This window comes from Primulina huaijiensis, chromosome 15 (genome assembly GCF_012295235.1).
Source record: "Primulina huaijiensis isolate GDHJ02 chromosome 15, ASM1229523v2, whole genome shotgun sequence".
Taxonomy (NCBI): domain Eukaryota; kingdom Viridiplantae; phylum Streptophyta; class Magnoliopsida; order Lamiales; family Gesneriaceae; genus Primulina; species Primulina huaijiensis.
The window spans coordinates 11,084,264-11,092,297 of record NC_133320.1 but is presented as its reverse complement, the minus strand read 5'-3'; the positions used below and the strand labels follow the sequence as shown (position 1 = coordinate 11,092,297).

Sequence of the window (8,034 nt, the reverse complement as noted above, 5' to 3'; positions counted from 1 at the left end):
TCTCCTCCGAATATATAGGTTGCACAACGAACCCTATCTTCGTCTCCAAGGTCCATGAACTCAAATATAACCTCGAGGGACTTAATCCAGCCCTCGGCAATCATAGGATCTGCCATCCCTGAGAACTCCTTCGGTCTCATCTTCAGAAACCGCTCGTAGGTAGCCTCAGTCCCCGTCTGCCTGGATACCACAGTGTTGTTCCCCGCAAACTGTGCGAAGAATCTAGTCATCCCAGCTAACATCTGGGCATTCATGTCCGGTGGAGGGGGTGGAGGTACATTCCTCTCCTGCTTCTGATCATCACCGTCCTCATGACGATGCTCATCGTCTCTCACGCGCTCAAGAATGCGTCTAGGAGGCATACTGTTCCATACATATAACTCATACGTAACCATCATGAATAATTCCATTATTTCTTTTAAATTCAAATAATTACTGCATAATCAAAATCTGAACGTAAAATATTTCATGAAAACATGCTGTTAAAATATTTCATGCATTAAACAAAGTGCGTAAACATAAAACTTACAGACCGAAGACGTGACTTCATGAGCTTCTCGAGGTCAGTAGTAGTACAACCCTTTACAAGAACATAGGCTCTGATACCAGCTGTAAAGGCTCGTATTTCATATTTGTAAATTTGCGGAATTATTCAAAATTTTTCTTTAAAAGGAAATAACGTGCCTCATTCATAAAATATACTAATAAAAAGATTTAATGTCAAAATAGTAGCGGAAGTGAATATCTATTTCAAAACAACAACTTAAAATAATTCATCGTGATAAAAATGTGTTTTGAGCATAAAAACGTAAATGAACTGAAGCATGAGGTCCTCGGGTTCCTACTACTGCCGACCCAAGATGGCTCACTAGTCCCCGCCCTCAGTCCCGACCTCATCAGTACCTACAACAATGAATTCTAGTGAGTCTAAAGACCCAGCATGCATATATCGTGAATAACGAGTATATATATCATAAAATCGCATGCAAAGTAAAAATATCATAACGTAAAGCGTAACGTGAAAATCGTGTCATGAGTAATTATAAATACATGCATAACTGAAAGTCGTAGGTAAAATGTTTGCTCGATAGAGCACTGTCATAAAATAGAATATCATAATTTTTCTGTAGAGATAATGTTCTACGCAAGTGGCCCATAACATAACATGAATCGTCTGATCAGACTAAACCACAATATACTGGGTGTTAGAGATCATCACAGCCCTTGGACTGGATATCCGTACCCATACATAAATATAACCGGTCGTAGGTCACCGGGTGAAGCAATCTCATAAGCGTAAGGAGGCCAAAATTATGAAACGCTCTTTCGAGAGTCACTTTGGCACATTGCACCGTAAATTCCCGTACGACCTCTAAACTTAACCAAATCACAAACGGTCAAAAACATGACCTTCCTAACTCATTGTGGTACTGTCCACTTGAAGTTCATAGGCTAAAAGCCAACCAAGAACTTAAACAAGCTTCCTAAATCGAAGCCCAAGCAGCTGTCAAGAAAAATACAGCAGCAGCTGTTGTGCTTCCTTGCTTCGTTTATGAGGCTATTGGCCATTGGGGCTTGAACCACCAACCAGATCCTCTCACCAACATCCTAAGGCATGGCTTGGACCGTGGCTAATGGCTACAAGCCAACCACAAACCAAGCAAATCCATAGGAAAATGCCAAGCTCCACCCGAGAACACCATGCGCTGTACGTGGGTGGTGTTGCTTTTATTTTGCTGTCATGTATCATTCCAGTGGCCATGTGATTGACCATGGCATGATATAAATGCCATGAGGTATTGTGTGAACCATGGCTAAGGGCTAGAAGCCAACCAAGATCCACCTAACACCATAAAATCGAAACTTTGCTCACGCAGGAACAAGGAAAATCGAAGGGGGTACTTTTCTTGTTTGTTTTAAAAATCGATGGGACTATGAACCAAGCCATGAAAGGTCATCTTGGTCACGTTCTAGACATGCTAGGGAAGGGTTCAAACCATGGTTGCAGGCCCTGGGCCAACCATGATCCAAACTCTCCCCTTAGACAACCAACAAAGAAATCGAGACTCATAAATTGCAACATGGAGAGTTGCTGTCAAAAATGGTTTCGTTGGGGTGAATGGACTGCAACCAATGGACCAACACCCTCCTAACACACTTTATTACATGCCTAGATGCAGCCTTGAACGCATGGAACCGAGCCAACCCCTGAAATCACAAAAATAATACCAAACGTGAAGCACTAGTGGGAGCCAAAAATTATGTGCAGATTTTGTTCAAGTTGCTGTTCAAAAATCGGTTTTACTTCATGAATCATGTACATGTGATGTTTTAAAATAATTATATGACTTGATTGAAGAGAAACGAAGGATATAAACATGCCTGAAAATTGTTTTCGCAAAAAAAAAACAAACAATTACGACGAACGTGCCGCGACGGTGACGGAGTTCCTTTTCTTTTCTATTTTTCTCTCTTATTTCTCACTTGCAAGTCACGATTTTTCTACTGAATTCTCTCTGAAATTTTCGAGAACATGGGGAGGAGAATGGCTAGGGAAATGAAGGGAAGATTTGCAAGATAAAAGGGAGAAAATAAATCTTGCTATCCTTTGAGTTTGTGAGATAAGGAATGATAATGATATCCAGGGATTTGAGGGATATTTAGGAGGTGAATGGCCGATTTCTTGCTTAACAAAATAAGGGAGAATATTTCTTAATTGCTAATTATTGGTGATAAAAATTGAGGGAATTATCTTCCAAGAAAATATAAGGAAATGAATTAAAAATGGTGAGTTGACAAACTTAATTAAATCTACCAAGGAGGTGGCCGAATTCTATAATAATGGGGGAGAAAAATATTGCTAAATCTTGTATTTTAAATCTTTAAAGTTTTATCTACCCATTAAGTATTTTAGTAAATTAAATAATTAATTAGTTTAGGATAGTAATTATCTTGCAAGCATGGCTAATTCTTTTAAAATAAATTACTAACATGTTAAGTTACGATTTCTTAAATAAGCCTAGATTAACTTATCTCAATTGGTTACACAATTTAATTTAGGCTTTTAATTAATTATTGGACATAAAAGAATTTATTTACTACTTATCTCTAATTACTTAAATGAATCCTTAAACTACCTTTTACATTAAAATAAGTTAGTCTTTATCTTAAATTAAGTCTAGGAACATTTTCTTATCAATAAATTTTATCTCAATACTCCAACTCCAGTCCGGCCTCCCTTATTTAACTGAAAAGGTAAAACTAAACTACTGCGTAAAATAAATAATCATAACTCAACAATTTTAAAAGAATGAATTTAAATCCTCATGCATAAAAATCATTTTAATTTAAATAATAGTAATTATGCATGGCTTATACGTAGTCTGATTTAACGGGTTCTACAAATTAAATGGGGAGTTTGAATGGCAATACCAATCTTTCTATCCTTGTTGCTTGAGAGATATGGAATGATGTGTTAAATGGTTGAATTGAGGGGAATTAGGGGTGTGATGGCCCAGATTCTCCAACAAAATAAGGCAAGAATATTGCTTAAATCATGAATTTTAAATTCTTAAAGTCTTAGATATCTATTATGTATTTTACTAATTTAATAAATTAAATTAAGGTAATAATTTTCTTGCATGGCATGGCTTGGTCTATAGAATTAATTATTAAAATGTTAGGTTGTTATTTCTTGAATATATTAGGCCTAGATTAATTTATCCCAATTGATTACACATTTTAATTTAGGATTTAATTAACTATTGAACATAAAAGAACTTATTTAATAACTTAACTCCAATTAACTAAATAAATCTTAAAAACATTCTTTAACATTAAAATAAAATATTCCTTGGCTTAAATTAAATTTAGGAATATTTTCTTATTATTAACTTTTATCTCAATACTCCAACTCCACTCCGGCCTCGCGTTTTTAATCGAAAAGATAAAAACTAAACTTCTGCGTAAAATAAATAATCATAACTTAACAAAGTTTTAAAATGAATTAAGCCGTCATGCATTTATAAAAATTATTTTAATTTAAATAATAGTAATTATGCATGCCTTATACGTAATCTGATTTTTCGGGTTCTACAGCCATTCTGGAACACTTTGGCTTTAAGCTCTGCTGCAACGTCCATTATTTTTCTTTGACGGAACAAAAGCTTTTCCTCAATGCCGGATTCCATTGAATAAGCTTGTCATGTTCTGCAAACTGATTGATTCCTAACTGATGTTCTGAACTGGTCAGTTGAACTGATCTTGAATTTGTTTGGTGAAATCAGTTGTCTCGTCAGCTGAACTGATTTCGCTGCTTGAGTTGAACTGGTCAGTCGACCGCATATGGTACCATTGCTTTTCTTTTTGGATATTTTCTTTCACCTCTTTCCCAATTTTCTTATTTTGAGATTGGAAAGCAGAGATTGTGTGTATCGGCTTTGTGCGAATCTTGATGCACTCTGATCGAAAGTGTTCTCTGCGAGAATTAACTCGTGGACGATGGGCAGTTGTTTTTCAAATCTTGCAATTGAAATTCTTCAATAATCATCGTCCCCACATCCCTAATTCTTCTTTTCAGAGATTTCGATTCTTTTTCATTTTCTCTAAATATTCACACGATGGAGGAGAAGTCACCAAAAAATTATCAGGGACCCAACCCCAGTAAAGTTTTATTTTTGAGATTCTATCCGAATTAAACGTCATAAATTATTCTTTCCAAATGTATCAAGGAAGACTGCTTTAAATTTTATTTCATTTCTTCGTAATATATATGATTTTTAGCCATAAAACTTTACTTCTGTTTAGTTTAAATCGTAAAAATAGTAGTGTTTAATATCTGGAGAATGTTAATCCGATTCATCTTTGAGATTGAATAAGATTTGTCTAAAAAAAATATATTTATCTGTATCTAAACTTGTTACGCTTAAGTACTCATCCCAGTTTTACGCATCCGTCTTGTTAGTTTTGTTTTGTTAGCCATGATAAGTGATTTGATTTCATTTACCTACTTCTTAGTCAACCGGTAGTTGAATGAAGAATATATAATGTCTAAATGAAATAGTTTCTCACGGGGAGTCTTCTTCATTTACATTTGTAAATTTAATTTTTTTTGCTTTTGGAGAAACTAGATTATAGCCAAGCAAAGATAATAAATAAGATGAAATAAGGTCGTTCGAACTCGAGACAAGCATATGTGGAATAAACGCAATGTTTTATTGGCAAAAACGTGGAGATTTCCATTCACACATGTGGGTGATCATGTGATAATGCACTGAACAACCCTCCCTCGGACTGTCCGAGTGGTTCTCACTTATCGAGTGTAATAGTCCGCAGTTATGGTTATACACCATTACTCTTTTGACTCAGGACAATGTAGGAGCTACACGTGCTAGAATTCACTTTGATCCGTTTACTGACTCCATCGAGGGTCATCATGTAACATCCCGAAAATAAGTTATTAATTTCTTTGTATTTTAATTAAATATTTTAATTGCATGTATTAATTATGATGTGCATATTTACATGTTTAAAATATATTTTTCTACATGGTTGCATTAAAATATATTTTTAAAGGTGATTCGAATTGTGATCGAGGAACGGATACCGAATGCTGAAAAATAGAAAATGTTTTTATTAAATAATTGTTTTTGATTATTTAAAATATGGTTGATGTTTTTCTTATTTTTGAAAATAAGAAGTTTTGAGGTGATTTTATATGCCGGGACGTAATTTTTATCGATGTTGGATTTTCAACGAAAATACGAACGTATTGGCAACCTGACTAATAAATTTACAAACTTTATTTAACAAAATATTTTAATAAAACACTAATAGGCTAAATGGGTCTAATTAACATGGTTAATGGGTCAAGGTTTTGATTCATGACTAATTAACTATTTAATATGTAAATTAGATCCCATAACCTACCATATGCACGCCACTTTTCTTGTGCAACACAAACTATCCCTTCTCTCAATTTACACGGCACACACACACACCATATTTTGAGATAAAATTCGAAAGCTTCAAGGGAAAATTCACCCAAGGTTTCTCGTCGTCGTTCTTCGCTTCGTCAATGGATATTCGGGCGTAAAATACGCAAAGATACACCATATTCTTTCTTTTACTCATCCATCACATCATAGTATTTGTTTAAACATGTTTTGCATGAAAATCAAGGGTGGCTTTTAAATATTTTCGTGTTTGCATCTAGGGTGGTTTTTAAAGCATGTGTTTTGATTAAAAAAATCAAGAATTACATGTACCTAAGGGGTGCCATGATTAGGAATTGAAAGGGATTTGTTTTACAGAAGTTATAAGGTCCTAGTACACACATAAAGGCAACACGCAGGAATAGAAAAGCTGGAACCAAATTGATCAATATTGTAGCATATGGGATCGGTTGAAGGAAAATGGATGCATGGGGGCAGGTGGCTCGACCAGATCTGGTGGTTGGGTGCTAGGGGTCAGGGTTAGGTCCTAGGAAGAGTCCTAGGAGGGCTAAGGCTCGAGTCAGGGCTGGGGAAGAGTCCATGTGAAGTGGGACTCTCCCCCATGCGTTGTGCACTACTGGGCTTCGGGAGAGGGGTGCAGCGGGGCTAAGGGTGAGCTAGGTAGGTCCATCGGGGTCCTAGAGTGATGGGCAGGGGCTGGGCCAGGGGCTGGAGTGGTTGGGCTGGCCGCTGGCTCGAGAGAACCGCGAGAGAGCTTGGGGCACGCATGTTGCTGCTGTGCGTGTGGTGGAGCTGTTCGCGTGGTTGCTGCGTAGGGTAGGGACTCAGTGGTGGTCCAGGCTAGGTCTGGGCTAGTCTAGGGTCAGTAAGGGTCGTGGGTGATCAGTGGGTTGAGGGTTGGAGGAGTCCTAAGTCACTAGGAGTCCTTGGGTGAGAATCTCCTCGTGCGTAGTTTTGGGGGTCAGGTCCAGGAGGTTTGCGCGAGTTAAGGGCTAGGTCCAGGGGTCAAGGATGGTCAATAGGGTGCCTAGGTGGTTTGTCTCGGGCTCGGGGTGGCTCGACCATGGCTCGAGTAAATTAGGAGATGGCTCGGGTTGTTCGGCGTGGGGTCATATTTCGAATTTAATAAAGAAAAATTGGAACCATGAGTCCACTGGTATAGTTCAAAGCTCACAAGGGTAGAATAGATAATGAAAATATTATGTTTAAAATTTGAGATCAAAATATGGAGTTTTGGATATATCCGGGATAAACGCATCACGAAACGTTAATTAAAGAATTAATTGAAACGCCTAGATTTAAGCTTAATAAAATTACTGAAAATTATATATAATCTCAAATAATTATTAAAAGTATAAGTTTTTAATTTGGAAATTTTATGAAATTTTAGTTTAATTCGGGATTAATACGCATTAATATGTTACATTTAAAGATTAATTTAAAAATCCCCAATTTAAGCTAAATAAAAATGGGAAGATTTATGTAAGATTAAATAATTATTTGGGACATGTTAGTGTCAATGAAATTAAGAAAATGTCAAAAACGTCAAATTTTACGTTTAAGGGCAAAACGGTAATTTTACACTCGAAAATTAATAAATGTCATGGCAGTGTCTTGAATGCTGTTTTATATGCTAGTATGATTATTTTAAATGTTTATGGATGTTTTTATAATTTGATATGCCAAAATTTTTATTTTAAAATGTTTATGGATTTTTATATGTCAAAATGTTTATTTTAAATGTTTATGGAATTGTAATGATTTACTATATCAAAATGCTATTTGAAATTTTTATGATTTATTATGTCAAAATGTTATTTTAAAGGTTATGATTTAATATGTTAAAAAAATTGGTTTTAAATGTTTATGAATTTTATGATTTAATATGTTATGATTTATTATTTTAAATGTTTATGGGTTTTATGATTAAACGAGAAAGATAAAAGATATGTTGCATGCTTGTTTTTAAAAGAAAAAGGATATTAAATGCATGATTTTTATAAAGTGATGAAATTGTGTAACATTGGAGGAGGTGAAGTAATTGTGACTATTGAGGATCTGAGGATATGAATGGGGATGT

General features: G+C 35.5%; 1 non-coding gene across 1 annotated transcript; it reads left to right on the top strand.

The window, feature by feature from the left end:
• The first annotated feature begins 4,414 nt into the window (after positions 1–4,414).
• On the top strand, positions 4,415–4,562 carry LOC140960602 (small nucleolar RNA snoR135). Its single transcript, XR_012172206.1, has one exon. It is a non-coding gene; the product is annotated as a small nucleolar RNA snoR135 (small nucleolar RNA).
• The last annotated feature ends 3,472 nt before the right edge of the window (positions 4,563–8,034 follow it).